Source organism: Xenopus laevis, chromosome 5S (assembly GCF_017654675.1).
Source record: "Xenopus laevis strain J_2021 chromosome 5S, Xenopus_laevis_v10.1, whole genome shotgun sequence".
Classification (NCBI taxonomy): Eukaryota; Metazoa; Chordata; class Amphibia; order Anura; family Pipidae; genus Xenopus; species Xenopus laevis.
The window spans coordinates 106,197,955-106,216,242 of NC_054380.1; positions in this window are offsets into that span (position 1 = coordinate 106,197,955).

Below are 18,288 nucleotides of genomic sequence, written 5' to 3' on the forward strand. Positions count from 1 at the left end.
GGGCAAATTCACGAAACGATGAAGCGCCTAACGCTAGCGTGAATGCGCCAGCGTAGCGCATTTTCGTTAATTCGCCGATTCACTAACGGACTAGTGTTACTTTGCACCCTTACGCCTGGCGAATTTGCGCAACGGACGTAACTACGCAAATTCACTGACGCGTAAATTAATGTGAATGCTACCTTTTACGCCACCTCAGACCAGGCGAAGTGCAATAGAGTAGATAGGGATTGCTTCAAAAAAAGTTAAAAATTTTTCTAAGTCCCAAAAAATTTTTTGGGGCTCCCCTCCTTCCCCCCTACATTTCCTAACTCATGGCACCTTAACTATACAGTGGGCACATGTGTAGGGCAAAATAAAAATTTTATTTGCTGTTTTGAAGGTTTCCCAGGCTTGTGTAGTGCTGCTACATATACCTCCATTGTAACTTCAATTTGGCGCCGTATGCAAATTAAGCATCGCTAGCGTAACTTTGCTTGCTTGGCGAATTAACGCTAGCGCAACTTCGCAACCTTACGCTTCCCCAGAGCGCAACTTCGGATTTTAGTGGATTTTTTCGTAGTGCTGTCGAAAATATGCCTGGTGAAGTGCGGCGAATCGAGGCGAAACGGACGCTGGCGCAACAACGAATCTTAGTGAATGTCCCACTTTGCGTCTATGGGGACCTTAAGATATAAAGAATCCTTATTAGAGGCAAAACAATCCTATTAGGTTTATTTACTATTTAAATTAATTTTAAATAGACTTATTGTCGGAAGATCCAAACTACGGAAAGATCCCTTATCCAGAAAGCCCCAGGTCCCAAGCATTCTGTATAATAGGTACTACATAGCAGTAGGAACAATGGCTAAGGGTTGAGCAACTACATGGCTTGAGGCATTTCCCAGGAGAACATAAAGCTGGAACCACCACTATAACCTCCTGGCTACTAGTGTTGTAAAATAAATAATATGCACCAATATTTAACTCTAATGCTAAGTACCTTATTGGGCATGGAGTATGTTAAAAGAGCTGTAAATAATTACTACTTACTACTTTACTACTTATGTCTATAACCAAAATCAAATGGCATTTTATCCATCCGTGAATCAAAAGGGAAGCTGCTTATTTGTATGCCTGTATAAACCAAGTCACATACAAACTCAGAGAGGAAAAGCTGCACCTGTAGTTTATTCTTTTCTTTTAACAATCATTTCTCTCCAGCTGCAAAGATGTTAAATAATGGTGGCTTTATTATCTTGGCTGGCATCCCAACAGTTATTATTGCGAATTAGCTGCTCTGAACAAATTCTTAAATCAGCTCATTCTGTTCTTGGAACCTTTTCGTTTGTTCTGTTTGGAAAATGGGCCCACACCGCCAGATAGTTTCCTCAGCAGTGCTATGAATTATTCCTATTTAAGCTGTCAAATAATAGTATATAATTTGCTTCTATGATACACACAAATGTCTTATTCCAGCAGGCATTCTAAGAAACAAACATGTTTAGTTTTAGTGAGACAGTTTAGCCTACTGTACGAATGGAGGCAAATGTATGAAACACTCTTAATGGCTTGTTAGAGGCTGGGTACTATTCCTTCATTTAATCCTGTGAGAAACTATTATATCTATGGGTATGTCAGTTAAATCTCTTCACCCTCAGGCACCGAAAGTAGATCATCATAAGAGGAGGTGAGTGCGTTATCTATGTTTCATGAGAATAATGAATTGCTTTCTCCAGAAGAGCTTATAGTGTATAGTGTATATAGTAGCCCCTCATATTCATTTTACTACCTTCCTTGAATGCAAACTTGTCTTGCAACACTATCCTTGTAATTAGAATCAGAGATACCATTATCTCTGAAGTGAGTGAAGTGTGGTTATGGCGTGGGGGGGGGGTTAATTGATTGAAACATAGACTGTCATCATTTTTAAGATGAATATTATGTTTATGTCTTCTAAATTGCCCTGTAATCCTATTTAGTATCTTTACATTGCACTATAACCTAATATTGCTTCCTGCAGCATTGTGCTTAGTATGGAGAACCCTACAACTGCATAGTTTTATATTATCGCTCCTTATATAATATTAGAATAAGATTCTTCCTGTTATGGACTAGTCTATATCAGGAACAACCCTTTTAGCTTTCTCATTTTCATCAATTTTGTTATATTATGCAAAGCCGTATTAGTATTACATTCTTATGTTGAGAGTTGCCATCTTTAGTGGTGATATGGATTTTGGCAAAAAGATTTTGCCCATTACTTATATAATGTAAGACAGTCTGGCCTATGGCCTATCAGGGGTTGTTGAACTATACCTGGCAGAACCTTCATTTCTCAAGGTTCAGGTGAAAGGCCACAGGTTGGGAAACACTGGCATAATCCTTTACTGCTGTAGTCTTGGCTGTTATACATGTTAATCCCCACTGTTTCTATCTACAACTTCTGAATTAAAAGATGTGTGAGGTCCAGGGCTGTTGCCAGTGTTTGGAACTCTAAAAAAGGCTCAAAAGTTCTAAAATGTCAAAAACCATTGACCTGTGAGGCAGAATGAAGGAGAGCAGTTCAAGCTGTTCACAGAAGGCAGCTTTCTGAGCAACTCTTGTAGTTGCTGGCATTGATTAAAGCAATTATTTATTCACCTGCCCATGTTGTGCCACCATCTGCTTTTGTTTAAAAGTGCTGCGGTATGAATGCTTTGCTCCTTGACATATATGCTCTTATGAAATATGAAGGGCTGGGCAGAGCTAACAATAGGTGTATAGAAACCAATGCATTATAGATGACTTGAAAAGATAACAGAAGGGAATTGTCTGGTCCCAGTTTGCAATATTATCTTTACCTGATATATTTATATGATTTGATTTAATTTAGAACCTAGTTCTCTCAGTGGCCTGTGTGTACCAGAGATATGGAAAATGAAGTGAAGAAAGGTTATTACAAGTATGTGGTCCATTATCTGGAAACCCTTTATAGTCAAACACGTTAGCCAGAAAGCTCCAAATTATGTGAATGCCATCTCCCATAGACTCCATTTGAAGCAAATAATGTACTTTTTTTAAATTGTTTATTTTTGCTTTGTAATAAGTACCTTGTACTAAGTCCTAACTAAGATATAATTAATCCTTTTTGAAGGCAAATTCAAACTGATTACTGCAAACGACAGGAATTTCATTTGTACTTCCATCTTAAGTTCATCCATTGCTTTTGTAACAAGTGGGACACTCTTTGCTGGTATTACCTGACTGGAGGTAAACACCATGGGGCAGAGTTATCAAGGGTCGAAATGAATTCGAGGTAATTTTCGAAGTAAAAAATTTCGAAATTCAAATACATTTTTTGGATACTACGACTTCGAGTAAAATTGTTCGAATATTCAACCATTCGATACTAAAGGTACTGTCTCTTTAAAAAAAATTTGATTTCAATACTTCAAATATGCCAAATTATAACTGCCGAAGTGCTATGTAAGCCTATGGGGACCTTCGAGAGCATTTTTCTAAGTTTTTGGAATTCGAAGTAAAATCATTCGATCGATCGCTGAAATCCTTCGAATCGTTTGATTTGAAGGATTTATCGTTCGACCAAGCGATTTTACTTCAACCGCAGGTTACCCAAATTTTCTGAAAAAAGCTTTAGTTTCGATATTCAAAGTCGAAGTATTTCAATTCGATGGCCGAGTATTTTTAACTTCAAAATTCAACCCTTCATAAATATGCCCCCATTTGTTTAATATACAAACATATCTGCTCAATTCCCAAGTACGGTTGCCAGTAACAGCCAATTAGCAATTGTTTTGAGCAGTCTAGTTTGAAGGAGAAATAAATCCCCCAATAAGAAAAGCCCCTACTTACTACCCAAGGTAGTCCACCCTCCTTGCTTTCCCCCTGCATAATAACTACACCATTCCCCTGCCCCAAGAGTAGCCCAATCGACCCCTCTTGTCTTCTTCAGGAAACACAAGCAACCTGTCTCTTTCCACTCTACCCTTGGGGAAATATAATACAGGTGGTATAATATATTTTGCAAGACTACCCTGAAAGTCAGATGCTGTAGTTAAAACAATCAGTGACTAGTGCATGGTTTTATGAGGTGCACATTAATTGGAATTCACCGATTACAGAAGGACAGTGCATTATAGTTATGGGACCTGTTATGCAGAATGCTCGGGACCTGGCGTTTTATGGATAACATATATTTTCGTAATTTGGATTTTCATACTACTAGAAAATCATTTACACATTAAATAAACCCAATAGGCTGGTTTTGCTTCCATTAAGGATTAATTATATCTTAGTTGGGATCAAGTACAAGGTCCTGTTTTATAATTACAGAGAAAATGGGAATACTTTTAAAAAAAATGTGGATTATTTGGATAAAATGGGGTCTATGGGAGATGGTTTTTCCGTAATTCTGAGCTTTCTGGATAAAGGGTTTCCGGAAAACGGCATTTTTAGAAAATTGGTGTAAAGGTGTAAAATCCAGGGAAGTCACTTGACATGTATTAAAACTCACGGGACAGCAAAAAACATTAAAAAATGTAAAAGCTGGAAAATATATAACGTAGGAAGGTAAAATCGAGGTTTGGCTACAACTCAAAATACTATAAGGAAAAATAATCAGTAAAATAACAAAGATAACAGAGTCCTTTTCAATGTACTTTGCTTCCAGCTAGAATAAAGGAGGAAAATAAATCCATGCAAATATTATCTCTCAATGTCACAACACAACTTTGTAATTTATACTCCACAGTATGTATTGTCCTCATTTACCCTTTTAGTAATGTGAAAGCTTAAAATAGACATTGGGCTCATTCTACTGTTAATAGAAAACAATGTACTTTTTTTAATTGAGTTCCAGACATAGAGGACCACTAACGTCTGATGTTTCTGACACTTCCCCACAATCTCTCCGTGGGGGTTGATATGAATAAACGTGTACATTATGGTGTTTTGTGCTTAAATAATTGTATCTTACTTCAGTACTTTGCAGCATCTGCCATCTGAAATTCAGATTGCAACAACAAATGTTCTGCAAATTGCAACCAAATGTACTCACCATATATATGAGTAAAATGAGCAAATATATTAATGAATTATTTTATACTGAATTTAGTTTGTCACTTTCGCTACAGTAAAAGTAATTGAAGACAAAATGCAATATGATAGATACTGTATGTATAACAAATAAAGAATCATTTATCAATGCCAGGTGCAAAGGTTATGTGCAGTCCAATTGCAGTTATCCGCATGAAATTCCCAAAGGGATTGATCCTGAAACTTGCAGCTGCACCCTTGAATCAGTCACATATTTAATTCTGCATGCACAAGGGACTCCTTCCCTGTGCCGGACTCCAATTTCAGTCAATAGGTTGTATCATGTACTTACTCTGCAGCAAAAATAATGATTTCTGCAAAGGCAGAATTATGCATTATCATATGAATAACTGCCATTGAATAGCAATTCTTGGGATGCAACAAGTAGACAAAATTTTTGGCTGAATACCCAACTGAATGTAAACCCTAATTTGAAGATTCAAATTTGCATCAATGATCTCCTGTTCAGTTGTCCAGTGTTTCAAAGTCAAAACTTTAAGGGGGTTATTTACTAAACTCAGAATGCAAAAATCACGAAAAATTGGTGATCTTCTTTTATAAAATCTGACTTTTAAAAAATCTTGAATTTTTCGGAATTTATTAAACCATGAAAATCAGATGAAAAATCCGAAAAAAACTTTAACATCTAATTTTTTTTCCTGCAAAGCAAATTTTCAGGAAAATGTAATAATAAATAAGCGCAAAAAACCCTAGCAGATTTGATTGGAGTTTGTCGCAGAAAATATTGAGATAAATTCGGACTTTAATAAATAACCCCTAAGGGTTGAATTTTGTGATGGGTAAATTTCTCCTGTTTCACTTCGCTGAAAAATTCGTGGATTTCCCTCAAAATTCTCGGAACGACGAAAAATTCATGATACTCGAAAACTGCATCAATTTTGGATGCGGTCCGAAAAGACAATCGTGTCAATTTCAACGCAGGCATTAAGGTCAATGGGCATCTGAATAGTGTTGAAAAAAATTTTAGACAAATTTTCCCCCTGAGATTCTCTAATTTATTCGCCAGTGGCGAAACCAAAAATTCTCCGCTAATTCGCACTGGGCAAATTTATTCGCCCATCACTAGTTGAATTCAGTTCAGCTGAATCCAAATCCTGTGAAAAGTGGTAGGATTCGACTGAATCCTGGGTCTACCTGCTTATATTGTAAGCTTTACACAAGGAAGGGGCTTTTTTTTTCTGCCTATATTTTAACATTTTACAGAGTCTTTTCATTATTAACTTTAAACCCTGTGCCCTGAGCTAGTGATGCAGATCATGAAAGTCCAACACTGTCCACAAAAAAATCCATTACAGCCTCTTATGGCTACTCCTATTAAACAGCTTTGAATATGGTTGTTATTGATGAATACACAACTACAATCTGTGGTTTCTTTCAGTGTAATACACCATCACATACGGAGGGGACTTGTAGCTGGACACTTAGAGGATAATAAACTATGTTTCCATGCAGTCTTGCAGATGAACACAGGAACAACTTTATTCAATAAGTTGAGGAACAAATAGACGGCACTTCTGGAGAAGATTTATTACTGCTGTATGTCCTGACGCGTTTCGGGAAATGATCCCTTAGTCATATGACTAAGGGATCATTTCCCGAAACGCGTCAGGACATACAGCAGTAATAAATCTTCTCCAGAAGTGCCGTCTATTTGTTCCTCAACTTATTGTATCTTAGCAGTCGGATACTGCTTGACAGAGCACCTGGAAAAGTACTTGTGGGGAGCAGTAGCGGTCCTTTCTTGTTTCCTATCTTCAACAACTTTATTCACACATTTATCACTAGTATAGCTACTCCAATAGTTAGTATCGTACAAGTCCCACAATTAACTTCATTAAGAAAGAACCATGATTTCCAGCCCACTGGGCACACCTGTTCCTGCTTCTCTTTTCAGGTCAGTAGCTCTGTCCTGTACAGACTGCCGGCACTGCGGGCACTAATGCCTTTTTAACCTAGGTTGCTTTTTCTCTGAATTCCTGTCAGGAGAGGTACCGCCAGGGCTATGGTCCCTTCCATACTCTGCATTAGAGCCTTAACTGTTAGAATAACAGGCCAAATACTATCTCTCAAAACCTACAGTGAGCTCCACAAACTCCTCTAACTTATGACTATCTACCCTAAGGGGCCGATTCACTAAGGGTCGAATTTCGAAGTTAAAAATACTTCGAAATTCGACCCTCGAATTGAAATCCTTCGACTTCGAATATCGAAGTCGAAGGATTTAGCGCTAAACGTTCGTTCGATCGATCGAAGGATTTTTCGTTCGATTAAATCCTTCGAAGCGAACGATTCGAAGGATTTGAATCCAACGATCGAAGGAAAATCCTTCGATCAAAAAAAGTTTAGCAAGCCTATGGGGACCTTCCCTATAGGCTAACATTGACTTCGGTAGGTTTTATCTGCCGAAGTAGGGGGTCGAAGTTTTTTTTAAAGGGAAAGTACTTCGACTATCGAATGGTCGAATAGTCGAACGATTTTTAGTTCGAATCGTTCGAATCGAAGTCGAAGGTCGTAGTCGAAGGTCGAAGTAGCCCATTCGATGGTCGAAGTACCCAAAAAATACTTCGAAATTCGAAGTATTTTTCATTCGAATCCTTCACTCGAGCTTAGTGAATCGGCCCCTGTATTGGCTCCCTATGGTATATCACGCTGTGTATGTTGGTCATCCCAGCCTCATATTGTTCAGCTATTTTATTATGAATTAATTACTCCCATATTGCAGATACTTGCCGTGCATTTGCTTGTGAGGAATTATGCCCCATTGATGTTAAAGGGATCCTGTCTTTGGAAAACATGTTTTTTTCAAAACACATCAGTTAATAGTGCTACTCCAGCAAAATTCTGCACGGAAATCCATTTCTCAAAAGAGCAAACAGATTTTTTTATATTTAATTTTGAAATCTGACAAGATTCGTAGTTGCGCCAGGCGTAACTTCGCCGCACTTCGCCAGGCGTAGTTTCACCAGCGCTCCGCAAATTCACTAAAATCCGAAGTTGCGCTCAGGGGTAGCATAAGGTTGCGAAGTTGCGCTAGCGTTGATTTACTAAGCGAACGAAGTTACGCTAGCGATGGTTAATTTGCATACGCCGCCAAATTCAAATTTCAATGGAGGAATATGTAGCAGCACTACAAATGCCTGGGAAACCTTCAAAACATCAAATAAAATTTTAATTTTGCCCTACACATGTGCCCACTGTATAGTTAAGTTGCCATGAGTTAGGAAATGTAGGGGGGGAGGAGGGGAGCCGCAAAAAAAATTTCGATCTTTTTCAGCCTATCACCCTTAATATAGAAAAAACACCAGCGTTTTTTGGGACTTAGAAATTTTTTTTACTTTTTTTGAAGCAATCCCTATCTACTCTATTGTGCTTCGCCTGGTCTGAGGTGGCGAAGGAAGTCTAGCGTAAAAGGTAGAGTTCAATACAATGTGCGTGTTAGTGAATTTGCGTAGTTACCGTTGCGCAAATTCGCCAGGCGTAAGTGTGCGAAGTAACGCTAGCAAAGTTACGCCAGTGTTCATTAGTGAATTTGCGAAGTAACGAAAATGCCCAACGCTAGCGAATTGACGCTAGCGTTAGGCGCTTCGGCGCTTAGTGAATTTGCCCCTAGGAGAGAAATGCTTTCTGGCAGGCTGCTGTTTTTCCTTCTCAATGTAACTGAATGTGTCTCAGTGGGACATGGGTTTTTACTATTGAGTGTTGTTCTTAGATCTACCAGGCAGCTGTTATCTTGTGTTAGGGAGCTGTAATCTGGTTACCTTCCCATTGTTCTGTTGTTTGGCTGCTGGGGGGGTGATACCACTCAAACTTGCAGTACAGCAGTAAAAAGTGATTGAAGTTTATCAGAGCACAAGTCACATGACTTGGGGCAGCTGGGAAATTGACAATATGTCTAGCCCCATGTCAGATTTCAAAATTGAATATAAAAAAAATTGTTTGCTCTTTTGAGAAATGGATTTCAGTGCAGAATTCTGCAGGAGCAGCACTATTAACTGATTCATTTTGAAAAAAAATTTCTCCCATGACAGTATCCCTTTAAGAATGAATGCTTTGTTTGGCAAACCTCACAAAAGATCTCTGCCAGAGCTCTATTTGTAGGTCTTGATTAAACTGCTGATCCTGCTTCCTTTGTTTGCAAGACAAGTTTATTATGCTGCTATTTTTATATTTGCCAGGGCACACAGCTTGTGGAAGCCTAACCATCTATCTGCAGAAATTTGTTCAGAAGGACAAACACAACACAAAACACAAAATAACACACCACGTTAAATATCACCTTGTGTCTTATTTATTTTAGATGAAGGGGTCTGTGTGTTTATAAAACAATCTTCACATTTGCTCTAAATTTCTTTTCTAAATGATTTATTTATTTGCTGTGTGTGATATTCTCAGAACTATGAATAGCTGAAACAGCTGCAATGTTACAGGTTATGGGAACACAGGTTATTGGTTCTGGCTGTTGTCAGACTGTGTATTTTTACAGGCTGAGAGAAGCAGATCTGCTCAGTGCCCCTGCTCCATTGATTTGAATCCGATCAGCCTGCGTGAGTACACACAGGCTGAAGTCAGCCCAAATACTGACCTCAGCTTCATCAATACATTGTGAAGTAGCAAACAAAAGGATATTCAAGTATAGGATACATTTTACAGGTAACTTGTTATCCAAAAAGTTCCCAATGATGGGAAGGCCATCTCTCATAGACTCCCATTGACATCAATCTCAATTTTTAAAAAATATTATCTTATTCTCTGTAATATTAAACCAGTACCTTGTACTTGATACTTACTAAGATACAAATCCTTACTAGGGGGCAAAATCCAAATAGGTTTGTTTAATTTTTATTAGAACTGCATGGATCCTTATGTGCACTCATGGGAATTTGTGTGTAAGGTTTATGTGTGCATTTGAGTTTACATGTACATTAGGCAAGCACATATCCATCTTGGACATGGTAAATGAGTTTTTTAATCATTAGTGATCCCAATGCCATCTAGAGGCAAATAAATAGAACTAGAACCACCTGCTCATAAACTGTGGGGCTCACACGACTGGGTAAAAAAATGAACCCGGATCCATATTTGTGATACATTTCTTTATTCACTAGATGCACATCCAGTTAAAAGGCATTCGGTGAATTCTGATTCTACAGAATTCTTCCTACAGAAACCAATCAACATGTAGCATTTGCTGGTTACCTGTTTGAAAGCACACAGCTGATTGATGGCTGTGGGTTAATACACTTGGCACTTTGCTCCATTAATTACATACCTTAATAAGTATTCTCTCGTATAGTGCCTGAATCCCAGCTGGGCACATCCTATTCTCATTAGGCTTCAGCCTGTTTAAACCTCAAAATCTGTAAATATTGTATTATATACGCATATGTCTGTATTATATGATGGGTAACAGAATAGCCTAGTTTCACTTATTTTCTCTCCATTGTTCTTAACGCAGGTTTCTAGTCTAGCATTTATTTTCAGCTGTAATGCTGATATTCAATACTTTGCTTTACAAGGAAATTGCTGGAATTCCAGACTTAAGGCAGCATAAAGTTCACCTAGCCTGATTCATTTGCACTATTCCCAGCTTACTGCTAGCTTAAATAATGATTTCTATTGTTTTAGAGTGAATGCAGCATTTTCATTTAGCGGGGTGCACATAAAATGCACAGTCCAGCTGAATAGGTGCCTATATATAACTCTAATCTAAATGTGTTCAATGTTATGGCAAACAGAAACACTTTATACCTCCTCCCCTTGTGACACTATGTCCCTGTGGACATCAGTCTGGGCTGTTATTTCTACAGCAGAACAATCCAGAAAGTGCATGTGCTGAAATGTAGCTAATAATTTCAGCAAAGGGCAAACACTCCATGGAGGTTATTTATTAAAATCCGAATGGCAAAAACTCGAAAAATTAGAGTTTTCTTATACCCTGAGGATGGAAAAAGTCCAAATCCAAAAATCCTGCATCTCAGACTAACCAAGGTGGTATATAAGTCAATGGGAGAAGTCCCTATCCTATACATCATAGTTTATGTTGTATGAGCTGGAATTAGCCTGAAAATCTGACTATTTCAGACTTTTCAAGCAAAAATACCAAAAATTCGGGAAAAAGCCAGAAAAAATAGTGATTTGGGATAAAAATAATAAAAAAAGTACGATTCCCCAATCTGATTAAATTGTGATTTTTTAATAATAAAAAAGGTCCAATCATAGATTCTAGTTTAGTTGGACTTTTTTCATTAAAATAATCAGAAAAATTCGGACTTTGATAAATATGGCCCCATGTTTGTGTTAGATAACGTTGCACATTGCTAGAGCAGCCTAATCTCAAAAAAGTATGCTTATTTGGGCCAACAGACCAAGCCTTATCATGAGCCATTGCAGACATTTACTGAGAATTGTGTATTTCTGACTCTCCTGTGTGTTGCAGCATTGTTACAGTGACAGCTCTACAGTGAATACATGAGACACATGCAATGGCTTTTCTAAAGTTTAGTAAGGACTCTGCACCCTATTATCTGAGGTGGTCATGTAAAAAGTATAATTATTTGGCATACTGAAACTAACACTGGAGCCATTATGACAAAAGAATGTTAACATGGTCACCAGGGTAAATTCGTCTCCAAGCCTCCCTACCTGTTGCCTTCCAAACACCTTGCTTCCTGTTACCACTCTTTTTTTTCATTTCACTTCTCAATCCTTTATTATGGTATAATGCATTTGCCCCATCTCTGGTGTTAAAGGACTAAATGTTAACAAAGAATTAGATTAGCAATGCTGCACATTATGTTTTGGGGTTCTCTAACAGCCAAAAGCAACCATAAACCTTTAGCAGAGAATATCTTTACCGGCAGATATGCCCCAGTAGCTCCTCATCTTCTTTTCTATTGATTCACTGCACATGCTCTGTGCTGCTGTCACTTACCGGAGCTTAGGGGCCAATGCACAAAATACAGTACAGTATGTATAGAATATAATAATAACGGTGATTTATTAAGGGTCGAATTGAGAATTCAAAATTTGGGGGGGTTTTTTTGGTAAAAACTGTCAAATTCGACTAGGGAGTTATTCAAATTACATTTTGAGTTTTTAAAAGAATTCAAATTACATTTTCGAGATTTATCATGGGGGGGCCTGTAACAATTCCAAAATCCTCTTTTATGATGTTAGTCAAGCAAAAATAAATGTCGCTTACACTATACACTTCACTTACACTATATACATGATTTCAAACTTCTTTTTTTAATCTTGTAAATCACAATCAAATCAAATGGCGGTGGCCATTTTGTGGACACTGTTATTAAGGCAAAAATCTTGCCAAATTATGCCAAAATCTTGTTTACGCACCAAAATGGGGCACCTGATGCCCATGCCGTGCTCTGGCTACAAAATTAAATGTTGAAGACAGAGGGGGAATTTAAGGAGTGCAGTGCCATCTAGGAAGTGCAGAATGGAAAGTGAAAGTAATTCCCTGCCCCCCCTCAATGCCTAAGGCATAGAGAAGGGGCAGGCAATATATGATTGACGGCTAAGAGTTTTAAATGAGTTTATATCCAGTATGGTTGTTTTAATAAAAAAAAATAATTTGGGTTTCATGATTAATTTTAAAAGGACTTTTATTATACAGATTTCCATGTGTGGGTGACAGGTCCCCTTTAAGTCAATGGGAGACATCCAGGGATCAATTTTGAGTTGTTTGCAGCCTTCCTGACATTCAAGTTTTTTTCCTGAGAAAAAATTTGAATCGAGTTTTTAAAATTCGATTCGAGTTTTCAGGTCAATCCTGAGTTTAAATAATTTGATTTTTTTTAAATAAATTTCGATTGGTTAAATATATTTATGGGAGTTTAGGGGACTTTTTTTAAAACTCACATGAATTTGAATTTCAACTTTTGATAAATGTGTGATACAAGGCTGATTAGTGATCACGACAGCTCATAAACCAGTGCAATAAGAAGAATTCCCTGTAGAATCAGCTTCTATAGTACAGGCAGCATTTTCTGCTAGATGGTTTGCAACATCCTCTAAGCTTAGCTTTTCAGTAGCTGCTCAGAGCACACTGAGCATTTGAGTATCACTGACTAATATAATTCATGACGGTGATCCCCTGTGCACAAATTCCAAGGCCTGGATCATTAATATTATAGAGATGATGAACATGTAGGCTGGCTAGTCAATTCAGTATACTGTACAAAAATACGGCATATTCATATTTAGGTTTTCTTATAAATCTCTGTCCATGTAGGTCCCCCTGAGGTCCTCATGCTCGGCTTTGGTCATTAACATTGAAGCCCTTGTAGTTATACCCTGCATGTCTGGGCACAATTAAAAGGAGTAACTTACTATTTGCAAACACTACAAACTGTGCATGTATTTCACCATTTTTGCTAATTTGGCCAACCCTGACATATGCAGCAAATCTCACATGACTCTTTTTCACAGTGCAGTGCACATTACTTGTAGGTTCCACAGCAGAAAGCCCGGGGCAACAAAAGGGCATTGATGAACACCGGAATTCATAGGGGTGCCCTGTACATCCGATTGTACCCATGGCTTTTAAAGGTTCCAACTGACTAGTACGTAACATAAACAAACTTACTATAGAATCAATAAATTGTACCAGGGCAGTTATCCACAATTAAATTAAATTGATTTGATTTAGTACTGTGCATTTTTAAAGCTTGCAACTGAAAATAATATCTGGCCCAGCTGTCAACCCAAGATTGAATGTGAGGGTTCAATTTAGTTATTTTTTTATTTTTAATTGTATATCTTTCTTTACATGCCCCCTCTCCTATTTGGTCTTTGCCTGGTTGCTAGGATAATTAAAGGGGTGGTTCACCTTTAAGTTAACTTTTAGTATATGGCCAATTCTTAGCATCTTTTCAATTGGTCATTGTTAATTGTTTATAGTTTTGTAATTGTAATTGCCTTTTTTCTTCTGAATCTTTCGAACTTTCATATGGGAATCACTGACCCCATATATAAAACTAATGATGTGTAATACTCAAATTCATTGTTATTGCTACTTTGTATTACTTATCTTTCTATTGAGGCCCTCTCCCATTATTATTCCATTCTCTTCTTGAAATGATTGGGACCCTAGCAACCAGATTGCTGACACTGTAAACTGGAGAGCCGCTGAAAAAAAAGCTAAATAATTCAAAAACCACAAATAATGAAAAATGAAAACCAAATGCAAATTATCTCAGCATACCACTATCTATATCATATTAGAAGTTAACTCAAAGGTGAACAACCCCTTGCAACCATAAAGCAGAGGAAATTCCAAGCTTTAGAATCACAACGCAAATATTGTAAACCCCATAAAAAATTTAAAAAAAGAAGCCAAGGTGTGAGTTTTAAAACACTTATGTGTACACTTTACTGGAAGTTAATTTTCAGGTGAACTATCTCTTTAATGAAAAATACAGGGATGGCTGTACACGGAACGGTGTATTACCTATCAACTGTTAAACTTGGAATGATGATTCACCAATGTGTCAGCCAAACAGTGTAAAGTTACATTACATTATTTACAATTACATTATTTATTACACCCTGCCACTGGGTTTGCACACTGCAATTTACAGTACTCTCTTGAAAATATTAACGCAAAATATTAACGCAGATAAAATATTGAATGCTTTGATGAAAACAAAACTCAAATATTTTGTGATTTATCAAATGCCAAGGCTGTTAAAAGTCCGAATAAAAAAGTACTTCATCTCAAACCTTTCAAGGTCATGTAAAAGTCAATGGTTTACAATTGGAAAATATCATCATCTGCGATGGGTTTGTACAATAATCCAAAGAATTTGTGGTTTTCAGACGATAATCCAAAAAAATTCGGAGGTTTCAGGTGTCAAATCCGGAAAAATCGTGCTTGGGCTGTCAGTCAGCAAGTCTTTGGAACAAAACATTTCGAGAATCAGAGGTTGCTCTGTATGTCAAAAGACAAGGCAGTAACAGCAATTTTTGTATACAGATCCGCACACACACCATTTTTCTTGTGTGTGTGTGTGTGTGTGTGTGTATCTGCGGATCCGTATACAAAAATTGCTGTTGCTGTGGGACCTTGCCGGGTCAATGGAGGGCCAGAACCACCATTGCAGTGTAAGTGAATTACAGGAGTGCGGTTGATCTAAAAACACAAAAGACAAGGCAGTCCCTGTGGAAACAGCAATCCTCCCACTTTTGGGGTTCTCTTTTGCCCCTCATGGGCAACGAAGTTTTGTTGTTTTTTTTTTATACACAGAACTTTAAAAAGAAATACTACAATAACCAGTGTGTACTGTATCCTTTATTGCGACAACGTTTCCCCCACTGACGTCACCATGATGGCCACGGCAGGTGCTAAGACATATGTGCTGACATTGCCCCACGAACGATCATAGTGATGTAGATGCTTTCTCTGTAGTTTTGTGTGCATGTGCAATGTCTTGGTATAGACTGAAGAATTATTCGGAACTCGCGTCATCCATTGTGGCAAATTTTTCAAGTGTAGTGAGCTGGTACAGGAAAAGCTAAAATCACTGAGATTAGTGAACATGTCAGAATTCAGTACAAGCAGGGTTATCTATTGACATGCTTTTTTAGGGGTTGCCTTGTCCTTTAAAGGTAGGGCTGCCCGGGTCAAAACTGTCTGCTCGGTTTTCCAAATTAGGAAAACTGGGTAGGATTCCCTATGATTGACTAGGAGATCTGACAATCGCCACTTCATTACCCCGCCCCTGATGTAACAAGCATCACAGTCCTGCCTCCCTTACGTCACGGGTGTGCCTGTATTCAATGGGTCAAAAGGTGGCAACCCTATTTAAAGGACAAGGAAAGGTGGATTTATTTAATTTTATATGATAACAAAGAGGTTAAATAGATGGAAGAATAGATTATAGTATGCAAAAGAAAGAGATTAGTAGAATAATGAGTGAAGAGAGGAGTCAAAATAGTTTGGACACTGGGCCTATGGTCTAAGGTCTTTTGGTGGGCCCCTAGCTTCCCAGTCTAAAACCGGATTCACACGATTTTCGGACCGTGTGTGGAGAGTCCCAACATTTTTCGTCTGTGGGAGATCCGTCGTTTGGTCAATCGTACAGGTTAAAAGATTTCTGACGGCTGCCGATAATATCTCTGCATGTATTGCCGATCGCACGATTTTCAGTGGGAGACGGTCACTAGCTTTGGTTGGACATAACTTTTGTACGATTGCTGTCAGGGGCAGAACATCGGCTGATCTGTTCCTTTACTACTTTATTTGATCTGTATGGTTAGTGGCAGGTCGGGAGATGGGGAAGTCCGATCGTTCGAGGATTCAAACAATCGGATCTTTGCATCTATGGCCAGCTTAACACTGAACAGAAAATATGTTATCTCTGCTCAATATGTTATCTCTGTTCTGGAAGCTGGAGTAGTTTGAAGGGACTTTCATTGTAGCTGGGGCTGGGACTATTGATCCAGAAGGGTGATTGATCCCTCTAAAGCTGGTCATAGAGGCAAAGATATAGTCGTACAAATCGAAGTTTCGTACGTTTTTCGGACCATGCCGATTGGTCTTTAAGTTGATCGAACAGGTTAAAATATTTCTATCAGTTAACAATAATTTCTCTGCATGTCTTGCCAATCTGACGATAGCAATGGGTGACTGTCACTGCTATTTGTCAGATACAGCGGCTTTCAGGGGCTGCTGCTGCCTGAGGCAATAGCCTCAATGCCACCCTCCCACTCTGAACTTTCAACTTTTAGCGTCGGAGCAGGTCCAGGAAGTGCCGCATCGCTAGTGTAGTCAGTACGATTGCGCTTGCTGTACTAGCAGAACCGACTTTCCGTGTTAAAAAAAAAAGAAATTCGCTTCTTAAATTTACTAGAGGTGCCTTTTGTCGCCCCTGGTAACTGGCCGCTTCATGCTGCTGAGGCAAGGTTCTCACCTTGCCTCATGGCAGGAACGGCCCTGGTTGGACATAACTTTGGTACGATTGCCGTCATAAGCAGAACATCATCTGATTTGTTATTTTATTACTTTATTTAATCTGAATGGTTAGTGTCAGGTTGGAAGATTGCGACATCCAATCGTTCGTCAGATACAAGGGTAAAATATGCACAGGCATACATATAAAACACCTCTTTCCACTCCTTCGGCCTCTGAAATGGGACAGCTACACACTTTGGGGCTTTTGTTCTAGATTGTATGTCATTTACAAAGTCAGTTAACCAGCTTTTAAAGGGAAACCTATTCAAACTACTTGTATATGGAGCCCTGACCAAAATCAAATGCATGATCCCAGCACATCACTATCCACTGAGTCTCTGGAATTATCCTGCAATTTGTTTGTGAAGATTCTCATTCATCCAGGTCATTGGTATATCTGTAGAAATAAGTCAAATCAACTGGACTTGCTGTGTTTTTTTTTTCCTTGAAGGACAATCCTACTGGCTTTCTCAATTCAGAATAACTTGTTAATAAGATCTTACAAGAGAAGCAATAACACCAAGACTACCGTTGAAGGTGGAAAACAGGACAGGAGAACTTGGTCCTTAGCCGGGGTGTCGGAAAAACTTAGAAGGATTTTTAATAAACACCACATCCCTATCTGCTTTAAACCCAGCAACACACTGAGGCAGCAACTAGTTAAAAAACACAGCAGTTGATTTGACTTATTTCTACAGATACAATTTGCATAAATGATTCTGTTCTAATGTTAATTAAACAGAAAACAAGACATTCTCGGTCATTGGCAAAATATGCAACAAAATAACTATTTATTTCTAAAAATCCTCTTGCAGGATAAAGGGTATTTCCATTCTGTAGGCTCATTCTTAAACAATTGCATTTTTTGTTTGTTTGTTCCATTTCTGTGCCGCAAGAAGAGGCCCACGGATATCTGTAAGCAAACCCCATGCTTGTTATAATTCAGCACACAATGGTGCAGAGAGAGAGAGAGATCCTGATATCAGGCAGGACATGGACCAGTGCGCTACTTGCCTCTGTTGCCATAGCAACAGGATGCAGCTTTAGCATCAGCATCTTCAGCCTGTGGCACTCCGGCTGTTCGTGTAAAACATCAAGGCTGGGTATGATGGGAATTGTAGTTCCAACAGCTTTGAAAACGGACGTGCGTCATCTTTGAAATCTTTTATTTATTTTTTTTTAATTCCACCCACTCTGTTTCTACGCAGCATATAAAAACC